The following is an 11,178-nucleotide window of genomic DNA, read 5'->3' on the forward strand; positions in this document are numbered from 1 at the left end:
TTTCCCTTGGCCACTTCCCCGTAGCCCTAGCACCTTCTCTGCCCTGTCCCCTCTGCCCTGCAGCTCTCTTTATATATGGGCCTGCTCTGCCCTGATGGGCTGCTCATTGCAGCCCCTCTCTGATTGGCTGTCTGCTGCGCAACCTCCCCAGGCCTGCTTTTAACCCTTTCTCCACCAGTGTGGGACAGATGCCCCATCACAGTAATGAAAAATAAATTATCCTGCTATTTCGGGGGAGGGATAGCTCAGTGGTTTGAGCATTGGCCTGCTAAACCCAGGGTTGTGAGTTCAATCCTTGAGGGGGCCATTTAGGGAACTGGGGTAAAAATCTGTCTGGGGATTGGTCCTGCTTTGAGCAGGGGGTTGGACTAGATGACCTCCTGAGGTCCCTTCCAATCCTGATATTCTATGATTATTTGTAGCTTATTTGGAAATCTGCCCTCTTTCCTGCATGTATCTTTTCAATCAGAGCTATAAAGATTGCATCTTGCAAAGATACAAACATTCATATCCTGTATGTAATTTGTTCAGAGCCATTAAAATTAATTTTGTTCACTGCCTGTGGTTCATTTCACACAATAATGGTGATATTGCATGTTCTGTGGAACAGCTTCAGAAACAGATCACTGTACTGTGTGTGATGGGGACGGGGCAGGAGAGTTAGTCACAAAGCTGCCTGCCTCCTTCTAAGAAGTCTTCTTTATAGCCGTATCCCTGTACCTAGCTCAGGTCCATTGCTAGTGCACGGTCAGTGTGTCTGTGTTTCAGCAATGGAGCCGCTCCGCCCATATGCCCATCTTCAAATCAAGGAGAAATGCCCTAAGTGTGATACAGCAAACTGCAGTCTCTTTTGGTAAAACCTAAGGGGCCTATTCTGGATCCTAATTGCACCAGCACAAAATCCAGAACAACTCCATTCAGAACAGTGGAGTTAGACTAGTGTAAAACTGGTGTGAGAGAAGAATCAGTGGGCTTGATCCTGCATTCCTTACTCTTGGCAGTGATCCTGTTGAAACTGAGTTTACTGCTGATTTAAGGGTTGTGAGATCAGGCCAATAGACATAAACTGAGTTACTCTCAATTTACTGCAGAGCAGGCATTAGCACAAGCCAACAGGGTGATCCACAGTTTCTAGCTAGATCCCACTCTTGTTGGAAGGCATCTTACAGTTAGACCGAATAGTGCTGCCATTAGAAAGGGCTGTTTGTAGGTATTCATCAGCTCACCACGCAGCCGGGATTTACAGATGCATCACACTCAAATGTGGATCCATGTTATTTGGGGAATATTCTGAGTCCCTGCCTTATAACCTGGTGTGCAGTGTGCGGCTGGTGCTTACCAATATGCTACACAGCCATTATGTTAGTTAATCTTCGCATTGGCATGTGTGTCTGGGGTTGTTTAAGGATTACTTAGCAGTTGTGTAACGTTAACCCTCACATTTTTCTGTTCCCACAGCCCCCACCTCCCTATTTTACACTAAGGCAGTGGTTTTCAAATGTTGGAGGCTGCGTACCCCTTTCCAAATAATGTAGTCTATCACGTACACCCCAGAGGCGACACAGGAGGGCACAGAGGGGCACGTACCCTCCAGGTTTCTGCCTTCTATTTAGCAACAGCTTCAAGATGTTTTCAAACTGTGGGGCACACCCTCCCATGGGGGGTGCAGAGGAACATCTGGGGGGGGCAGCAGCGACACCAGGTGGCTTGGGCCAGCCCTGCACTATGGGGCTCAGGGAGGGAGTGTCCATGCCACCTCCATCCCCTGATTCACCTCAGCAGGCCACCCAGCCTGTCTGGGTTGCCGGGGGCATAACCAAAAATTTTAATTCAAAGGGGAGGCTCAGCTTGAGCTGAGTGTTGCAATATGGGTTTCTCATCTGCAGCCAAGAATTTGGGACATGAAATCTAAATGTGCATGCACACAACACCCCTCACATTGGCCACATTAAACATAAGATCCAGAGCAACATGGTTTTATCTTGAATATTCTTTACTCTAGTAGTTCTTGTACTTGCAGTTTTAGTGGTTCAGTAGCTCAAAGTTAGAGCTCCAACAGCATATTGTGTGACGTTCTACATTTCAACTGACCTCGTTTGCTGCACCCACAAGACTTGCTAGTGCATCTGTTGGCCGCAAAAGTGAATTTTTGCACATGCAATTGAGGAGGCCTATTGAGACTTTGATCCCATAAGTGTAACAGGTGGTTTCAGATTCACAATACATGTAAAAAAGAATTGCCAAGGGGCATTTTCATCACCTGGCCAATTCTGCAAACAGCTTCACTGTATTTCTAAAGACGTTGATCCAAATTCTAGTCCTTTGGAAGTTAATCAGAGTTTTGACACTGACTTCAGGTGTAACCCGTGTGTGTGTTACAGTTCCTCCTCTGTACTGATGTGCAGCGGATAGTAGTCGTTACAGTCCCCAGGTATAGCAGCTTGGTGCAACCTATTTAGTTCAAGCTGTAGCAGCATGTGCATTTAGCTCTGTAGGTCCCTGGTTCAGCCTAGGGTGACCAGATAGCAAGTGTGAAAAATTGGGACGGGGGTGGGAGTAATAGGTGCCTATATAAGAAAAAGCTCCAAATATCGGGACTTTCCCTATAAAATCAGGACGTCTGGTCACCCTAGTTCAGCCCCTGGTGTGTCAGGCAAGCTGGCAGCTGTGACACAAGTGGGGTTCCATCCTGGATTCAAACCACTGTGGATCTCAGATACTTGGAGAAGTTTCTTTGAGCAGAGAAAGTATGTCATGTAACCAGTGGTGAGCAGGAGCCGGTTCGCAAGAACCAGTTGTTAAATTTAGAAGCCAGTGTAGAACCGGTTGTAAAGGAGCAAAGTCTGGTCTGCGGACCATATCCAGCCCGCGGGAGCGTCCTGTCTGGCCCGCCTGAGCTCCCAGCTGGGGAGGCTCCCCTGGTCGCTCCCCCACTCCCCCCCACCCCCCCGTAGAGCCCCAGTGCGCCGCGCCGCTGGTGCCAGCACTCTGGGCAGCTCAGCAGCTCCTGAACGGTTGGAGGGGGCAGTCGGGGATGGGGAACGGGGGGGGGATGGGTAGGCATGGGAGTTCCAGGGGTCTGTTGGGGTAGTGGTGGTGGATGGGGTTGGGGAAGTCAGGGGACAGGGCGAGTTGGGTAGGGGTTGGGGTCCTGGGGGGCAGTTAAGGTGGGGGGTCCTCGGGAGGGGGTGGTCAGGGGACAAGGAGCGGTGGTGTTGATGGGTTGCGGGTTCTGAGGGGGGCAACTGGAGGCAGGAAGTGGATTGGGGTTGGATGGGTGGGGGGGAGACAGGCACATGGGCTTGTACTCACCGTGCGGTTCCCTACCGGGCCTTCGGTGGCGGGGCGTCTTCACTCGCTCTGGGTGAAGGACCTGCCGCCAAAAACCTGGAGCACGTGAAGGCCCCCCCACCGCTGAAGTACCACCGAGGACCCGGTATTGGGATTTTGGGAGCTCATCACTGGATGTAACCCACTGGTAAGTGTGTCTTACAGGTCCCCTCTGTGCCAATCCGCAGAGAAGCGTTATTACAGACCCCAGCTAATGAGCCTTGGCTCCTGAGCTCAAGTTACAGCAGCTTATGGAAGTCCCCAGTTCAAGCCCCAGTGTATTGGGCGCGATGGTAGCCATCACACAGGCTCAGGCTCATTATCCTTTCCTGGATCTTGCTGCCTATATGTACAATGTTTTAAATCATCCCAAGAGTCCTATGTAGCCCAGAATGGAAACTATCGGGGACTAATGGGAATGTATTGACACAGCCCCTTCTGTTCCTGAGAATGCAGACAGCTGCTGGGGACGACCCACAGCAACGATCACAGGGAACTGCAGAAGATAAATAATAATCTTAGAAGCATCCTCCAGATATTATTAATCCTGGTGTGAGTGACTGATCAGCAAAGAGGAGCCAGCCTTGCTCATGCTCCTCAGCCTCCAGACTAGTCAGGAAGGGAGTCAAGCATGAGCAGAGATATCTGGCCTATAGTGTGTCAGAGATGAGGCAATTTGTTTCTTCTGAGGATGTATTTATGGAGAACCCAGCCAATCTGATTCCTCCCCACAGGGAGATCAGATATAGGCTGTCTACATGCAAGGTCTTTTGTGCACAAGTGGAATATGAAACAATTGTACCACATCGTATGCAGTTCCAGGTGTTACTCTAATACAAGTATGAATGGAAACTACCACAGCATGGGGAAGATTAATTGGGAAACTGGAGTGAAAGTCACCCAGTCTGGCAGACAACATTTTTTTCCCCTATTGAAGCTTAGGTAATTTATTGTTTATCTGTTCAGATGTCCTTAAAGAACATAACACTCCTTCAAAATTATTATGAAGACCATTTTAAGTTAGTGGGTAAACATGTTCAGGTAAAACAATTAAACTTGGGCCAAATGCCCAGGCTGGATTCTCCCTTCAATTACACTGGTCTTACACCTATAACACTGCTGCCCTCAGTGGAGTTATTCATAATTTACATCAGTGGGATTGAGGGAAGAATCAGGCTTTCCCATCTACTGTATCCAACCCCCTTAAACTGAGGGAGATTCTAAATCCAAATTTTGCCTGTGCAACCTAGCTGTATGGTGGGCTAAGCCAAAACCCATGATCTGAACACCCCCAAAACTTTGTGAGATTCAAAATCCAAATCTAAGCTTTGTACCTTGGGCTTGTCTGTCATAACAACCCATCAGAATCTTTGCCCAAAACTAAAAGCAAAAGTTTGCATCTCTCTGAACTTCTTCATTTCAGCAGGGACTGGAGGGAGAAATATCATGAAAAGATACATCAATTCTCATCCAAATCTAGAAGCACTGGAAATCTTGCAATAAAACCTGTTCTTGTATAATTTCTGGCCAGTCTGATTTATTGATCACATTTGTTCAAAGAAATATCAGAGCCAAACTCCCATACCTTCCTTGATGTTTTCAAGCTTGCCTACAGCTATTATTTATATTTTTTAAAGATATATTTCACAATCTCAAAAAACACAGATAGAAGAATCAGAAGAGTTCAGATTATGAGTCACTACTAGGCATTGCAGATGGCTATAAATCATAACTGAAAACAGCAAAAAGTCAGAGGTTAATTTTCATCCAACAAGAATCATTAAACTAAACAAAGTCTGGGTCCAAAATATATACATGAATTTAATCATAAAGAGATACATACATAGTCAGCATCATCTACAGAATGCTTAAGAGTAAAGGGGACATTCAGAGAATTAAAAACCACACTAGGTGGGGGGGAAAATCCCTTGCAAGAAAAAAAATGCTCACCCCAGCTGACTTTTCTTCCTGCACTTATAATGACTTTTTAAACTGAAAAAAAGAGTTTAGAAATTGGCTGCCTCAGCAGCCATGGAGGTGATTAAGGGTCCTACGTGGGGGCAGACTAAATCTGTCATACAGAGACCAGGGAAGTGTTCTTGACTCTATTCCTCGGCAGCCAATGCATCATTTCCCCTCCTTAGTGTGATGGAAGATGGAGATTAATTAGAAGCCAAAGCCCCAAACACAGAAGTCGCATTATTTGTAATAATGACTTGATTAGATTCTGTAGCAGCAGATTAGCTAGTAATTCAGACATTCCACTCCCTTTACATTTTACCCCAGGTGAAGGGGGGGAGGGGATGGGGAAGGGAGGATGTTTTGTAGTGGTTAGAGCTGAGGGACAGGGAGTCAGGATTCTGGATTTCTAAGTGCTACCAGCCCCCTGTGAGGTGCTGAGCACCCTCAACTCCCAATGAAGGACTTTGCAAGAGCTCAGCACCTTGCAGTATCAGGCCCTTAATCTCACAGTCTCAATTTAGCCATCAGTTTAGTACATCACTTAGCCAGTTTAATGCTAACAGTATTCCCACCAATTCACCTGTCATAATGGCTACAAAAGTAGATATTCTTTTAGATTTCCTAACTCCAACCTCAGGGAGGCAAGAGGCTGCTCCCACTAGTCCTGTTTTTTCATCTTTAGACCCATCAGTATATATTGGCAACGCAAAAGTGACTCCATTTACCATATGTAAACTCATACACCAAGGGTGTCGGAGCCTCCCCCAAAGTAGGAGAGCTGGGGTCCCCTTCCACGCCCCTCCCATCCTTGAGGCCTCACCAAGCTGGAAGCCAGAGTGGGACTGGGGAGCCCACCTGGGGTAAGGCCAAAAGCAGCCCCCTGCCCGTGTCCCCACCCCCCAGGGCAGGTGGCAGGACCCAGACTCCCCACAGCTACCCGCACAGCTCTCTCTGACTTGGCTCCCGTTGAAGGCAGGACCTTGGAACCACAACCTGGCCATAATAAGAGCCATGCCCGGAGCTGTGGCGGACCCTCCACCTGCCCATGGTGCAGGGGGGCCAACTGAGAGCAGCCCCCACCCCCAGGACTCCCCCAGACCCTCCACCCAGGGCAGGCAGAGGCTCCCCAGCTCCCCACAGCTGCCTGCGGTGTGGCTCTTACCATGGCCAGGCGGTGGCTCCAAAGCCCCACCGCCCTGGCAGGAGCCGGACTGGGGAGAGCCACGTGGGCAGCTGTAGGGAGCCTGGGTCCCTCCACCTGCCCTGGGCTTGGGGACCAGGGGGCAGGGACATGGGCAGGGGGCTGCTTTCAGCCCTCCCCGCACTGCGGGCAGGTGGAAGGTCCACGTGGCTCCCAGCTTCCCAGGCCGAGCTCCACACTGGCCTTGACACAGGGTAGGGCTTCAGAAGGGAAGGGGGTGGTGTCTGCCCTGGCGAAAAGTGGATAGGTCAGGCCTGTCCACTTTCAAAAAGTGGGAGGGCCCTGGCCCCATGGTTTCTGTGCCACTGTCATAAACTTTACCTGCCATATAGGATGACTCTTTCTTCCCCTTTATTTTATCATATAATTCTAAATCCACATCCCAAGAGATGATTTTGCAGATATGATTTACTACCCCATAACTATAGATTTTAATTTCTAGTCATTTCTTTTCGAACAATTCTTTTACTCACACTTTAACACTAACAGCATGAGGCAGTTTATTGTGTTGAGCTGCATTTCATCTGCTTAATGCCCAGCATTCCTCAGATATTTGTCTAATATTCTTATCTGCACTATTTCCCCCAGCTCCTTTCTGCTTTCAACTTCCTCTGTTTATAATTACTCACCCAGCCCCTCACCAGCTGGGTTTCATCCTCAGTTAAGCCTGACTCTCCCTCCAGGTACAGCCCAGTATGTTAATTGGCATTTCAGCTACACATTAACCCTTTTGAAGCCTGTGTGGAGTCACATGCCCAATCACAGGCACAATTTTGGAGTGGGTAGACAAGGGCTTAATTAGTTAATCTTTATAAAGGGTTTTGAGACACTTAGGTGAGAGGTGCTAGCAGGGTTGCTAGCTTTTGTGACTGTATTATGAATCTTGCCATATTTGGTATTTTTCTTAAAGCCCCACTTCCTGTGTGTTCTCTGATGATGTAAGAATTTTTGCTTTCATTAAAAAAAAAAATGTTTCTAGCCCCCATGATTGTAGAGAAAAGCTTGTAAAGTTAAGGCTAAAAGCTCAGAAGGAAAAAAAATCCAACATTCTTTTTTTTTTTTTAATCTCAAAATTTTTTTAAGCTAAATCCGATTCATGACTTTTGAATGTTTGAGCGTGGCCATATTGCACTAAGGAAGTGGAAAATAATATTTTAAATCTTTTTATGTAGTAGGTGGCAACTAACAAAATACTTGCATTCATTTAACTTGGGTTGCATATGTTGGATGGGCCAAGAATTTGTTGGAGAGGAATCACAGAACCCTACAAATGTAGGGCTGGAAGGATATCATGAGATCATCAAGCGCAGCCCCCTATGCTATTAAAGGGCTAATGCATTTTTGTAAAGTATTCTTATTAGTAATGGCTTTAAAATTGAATCTGGACAAGATGGCAGTGTTTTCTTGAACTGCCCAACCTGTGAGCAGATGTTTGTTCTGCTGGGGAAAGGATTAAGTGGATCCTGATGACTCATTGAGGCAGGTGACTCATTACCCCACTGGCTATAAGGGAGGCAGGAGTAGCTCTTGGAGGAGAAAGGATTTAAAGTATAAACTGATCAGGCCTGAAATCAGAACGCTAGGAGTAGCCAAACCTAAGGAGAAGTAACTATGTGTTACTAATTTCTTAATAAAGTCAAGCCAAAGGAAAAGTGTGGAGTTTTGACTCTATACCATGCATGGGCTTTGTTTTAGGGCAAGCTGGGAAAGACATCTGCTCACAGGGACAATAAAAAGCTGCCAGCTGATGGAATGCAGATGCTACTTGCCTTCGGAGCTCTTTGTTCTGTGTTTGTACAGCGCCAAGTACAATGGAGTGCCCAGTACTGGCCTGTGACTGGAACTCCTAGGTGCTACTGCAGTACACATAATAAATCAAAATAAAATGTATAAACATACAGACAGTGGATCTGAGTCTCCTCTAACTTATGTAACTTTTACACCAGTACCAATCCATTGAGTTCAGGGGAGTTACTTGTGGGCTACATCAGCATGATCAGAATCAGACCCAAAAGCAAATTCCCTTTGTAGCGCCTGAAAAACATAATGTGGTCCAGAAAGACAAGGATATTAATGCCAGACCTATTCCACTAACTCAATCCTCTGACTGGCTCTAAAGAAATGAGAGTAACTAATGAGTAAACCTCTAAAGCAGCAAACAAGAGGCTGGAATTCTCAAAAGGCTGAGGTTGGAGTTGGGGTGCATTTGTTGATGACAATTTCAAAATATTGTTTATTATTTTATATATTTCCTAGTGAATATTTTATCAGTACACTTTTAATAAGTGCTTATTCAGTAATGCCAAAGGAAAAGGAAATGCTGCTGGCAAGCAGCATGCAGCCGCCATATGTACAAGATGTACTCATCTCAACCAGGGGCATGATGGCGAATGCTAGATGAGTTCACTGTAGAATGTTACAGGAAATGAGAATACAATGCACATTCAAAGAACAGTGCTCTTCATAAAAACCCCAGTGCTTATTGCTGTGGGTAGCGTACATTCAATAAACCTCAAATGGAAAGGTGCACCAGGCACAATGAGGTTAGACAGCTCTGGTTTCAGTTTCATTTCACACTACACTCAGGGCTTTATTCTGTCTCCATTTTACCAACATTGATTAACACCTTAGTCTGCAACTGACCCAGTGAAACAAATGGGACTTATTGTACAAAATGATGCTGCTCATTGTGAGTAAAAGGGAAACATAACTGGGCCCTCAATGGGCAAAATTTAGAGGTTTTGTGTACATCTCAATAGGGTAGCTGAAATTGGTGTAACTTAAAGAGAGGACATAGTAGAAAAAGCCACTAACAGAAAATTATTAATTTAATAGCCTTCCTGCTACCAGGAAATGTCTGGCTGGATTTTGGGTAAGGCCTCCGCACCATTTCACCAGACATATCAGTCTCCAGATGGCACATACCTTATTCAGAGGGGCCTGCGTACAGGAGCCAGATCACTGTGCTAGGCATGATGCACATTTTTCTCTGCTGTGTGGTACCCGCAGAGCACATGAGCGCAGCTCAGCAGGAACATCTCTCTGTGCTTGAGTCCTGGGCTGCAGGACCAAGGGCAATGTTCCCGGGAGAAAAGAATGATGATTTGGTGACTCACTTGGCATGACTATTAACGTTATAGACTTGAATGCCTAATTATACCAGAAATTATGGGGTTCAATAGAAAGTTTGTTATTTTCTTCTGAAGGAAGCAATGTGATTAAATGTGAGCAGGCCATAACAAAGAAGTTTGCTTTGAACAGATTGAGTGAACTCTTTCATTGTGACTATGTGAGAGATTTAGGGCACCAGGCCTCAGCAGTGCTGGCTCATGGGGTATTCAGTAACTCTCCTTATTAATTTTTCATATATAGGGTTCACACTTTGGCAGTTTTGCTTTGACTTTTGAAGATGCTGGCTGGAGAAGCCAAAGGGAAATTAGCTGAAAATGCTGAGTCTCATGTGAATACCAATTGACACTGGAAATCCCTCCCCCAGTGAGTAGAATGTGAGTTGCCTGAAATCCAGTCCCACCTTACATAAAAATGGCCCAAGTTTACCAGATTGGTTGTGAACCACAAAAGTTCACTGCTCCCCTCAGTTCTAGTGCCTACTACAATCCAAACCTTCCCTTAACATATTTTCTAAAAATGAGCCTAGCGTCTTTTCTTCTCTTCTTGCACCTCATTGCATTGCAGCAAACCTCGTTTCATACCCTCTTTGAGGGGGGAATCCGTACTAATGTTCTACAGAAAATAGAGCCCATTTGTCATCTGCCTTCTTTGGTCTGTCATCTACTTGCTTTATTCACCCATATGCTTGAATAAAGGAAGATATTATTTAAGTACCTGATCCAAAACCCACTGAAGTCAATGGGAGGTTTTTTGTTGACTTCCATTGGCTTAAAAGGTTTTAAAAGTCATCTGTCTGTCTTTGGCTATGAGCTATCCATCCTGAGTCCACCACACTGAGATAAGCAAGTAGCTTTCTAGCCAGATTTAGGTTGGACTCACAGCATCAATATCCTCAGCATCAGACTTTGTGAATTTCTGAGAAGGTCCAAAAAGCCCAGTGATGTGGAATCAGACTTCTGGACTCCGATCTTACCCTGCGCATCCCCCCCCCCCCCCGACTTCTGTAATGTCAATGACAGGAAATAACTGAAAATGGAAAAATACTGGCAGTGAATTACTCCTATAAGACTCATTCCCAGCTTCTACAAGGAACATTTACTAGAGAGTTCAATGGAAGGCCAAAGCTAAATCAGTGCATAAAGAGTGACCAGTGAAAATATCAAGCCTAGTGCCATTGACATCATTAAGAAATGTAAATTTATGCTAGAGAATGTATCTCCATTTCATTCTGACCTGTGTTTTTACCATTCAAATAATTACGGTCATTGAAATGTCTATATAACACGCCAGGGCTTCTATGTAACTGAAGAGCCTCACTGAATTTCCTGGAATCAAACCATCTTCTGAGATCATGCATGTTTACTATTCCCTTTCTTCAGGTGGAGCAACCTCCCTCACATTTGCTTCATAATGTTCCAATTGAGTCCGTGATCCTGCAACCGGCTTTGTTTGTGTGAAGTTCTCCTCCCATGTGCAGACCCACTGAGGTCAATTGCAGGATTAGAGCCTAAATTCATATTCTGGAAACAAAATTTCTGTTTTAGCTAAAATCC

Source organism: Malaclemys terrapin, chromosome 10 (genome assembly GCF_027887155.1).
Source record: "Malaclemys terrapin pileata isolate rMalTer1 chromosome 10, rMalTer1.hap1, whole genome shotgun sequence".
In the NCBI taxonomy this organism is placed as follows: domain Eukaryota; kingdom Metazoa; phylum Chordata; order Testudines; family Emydidae; genus Malaclemys; species Malaclemys terrapin.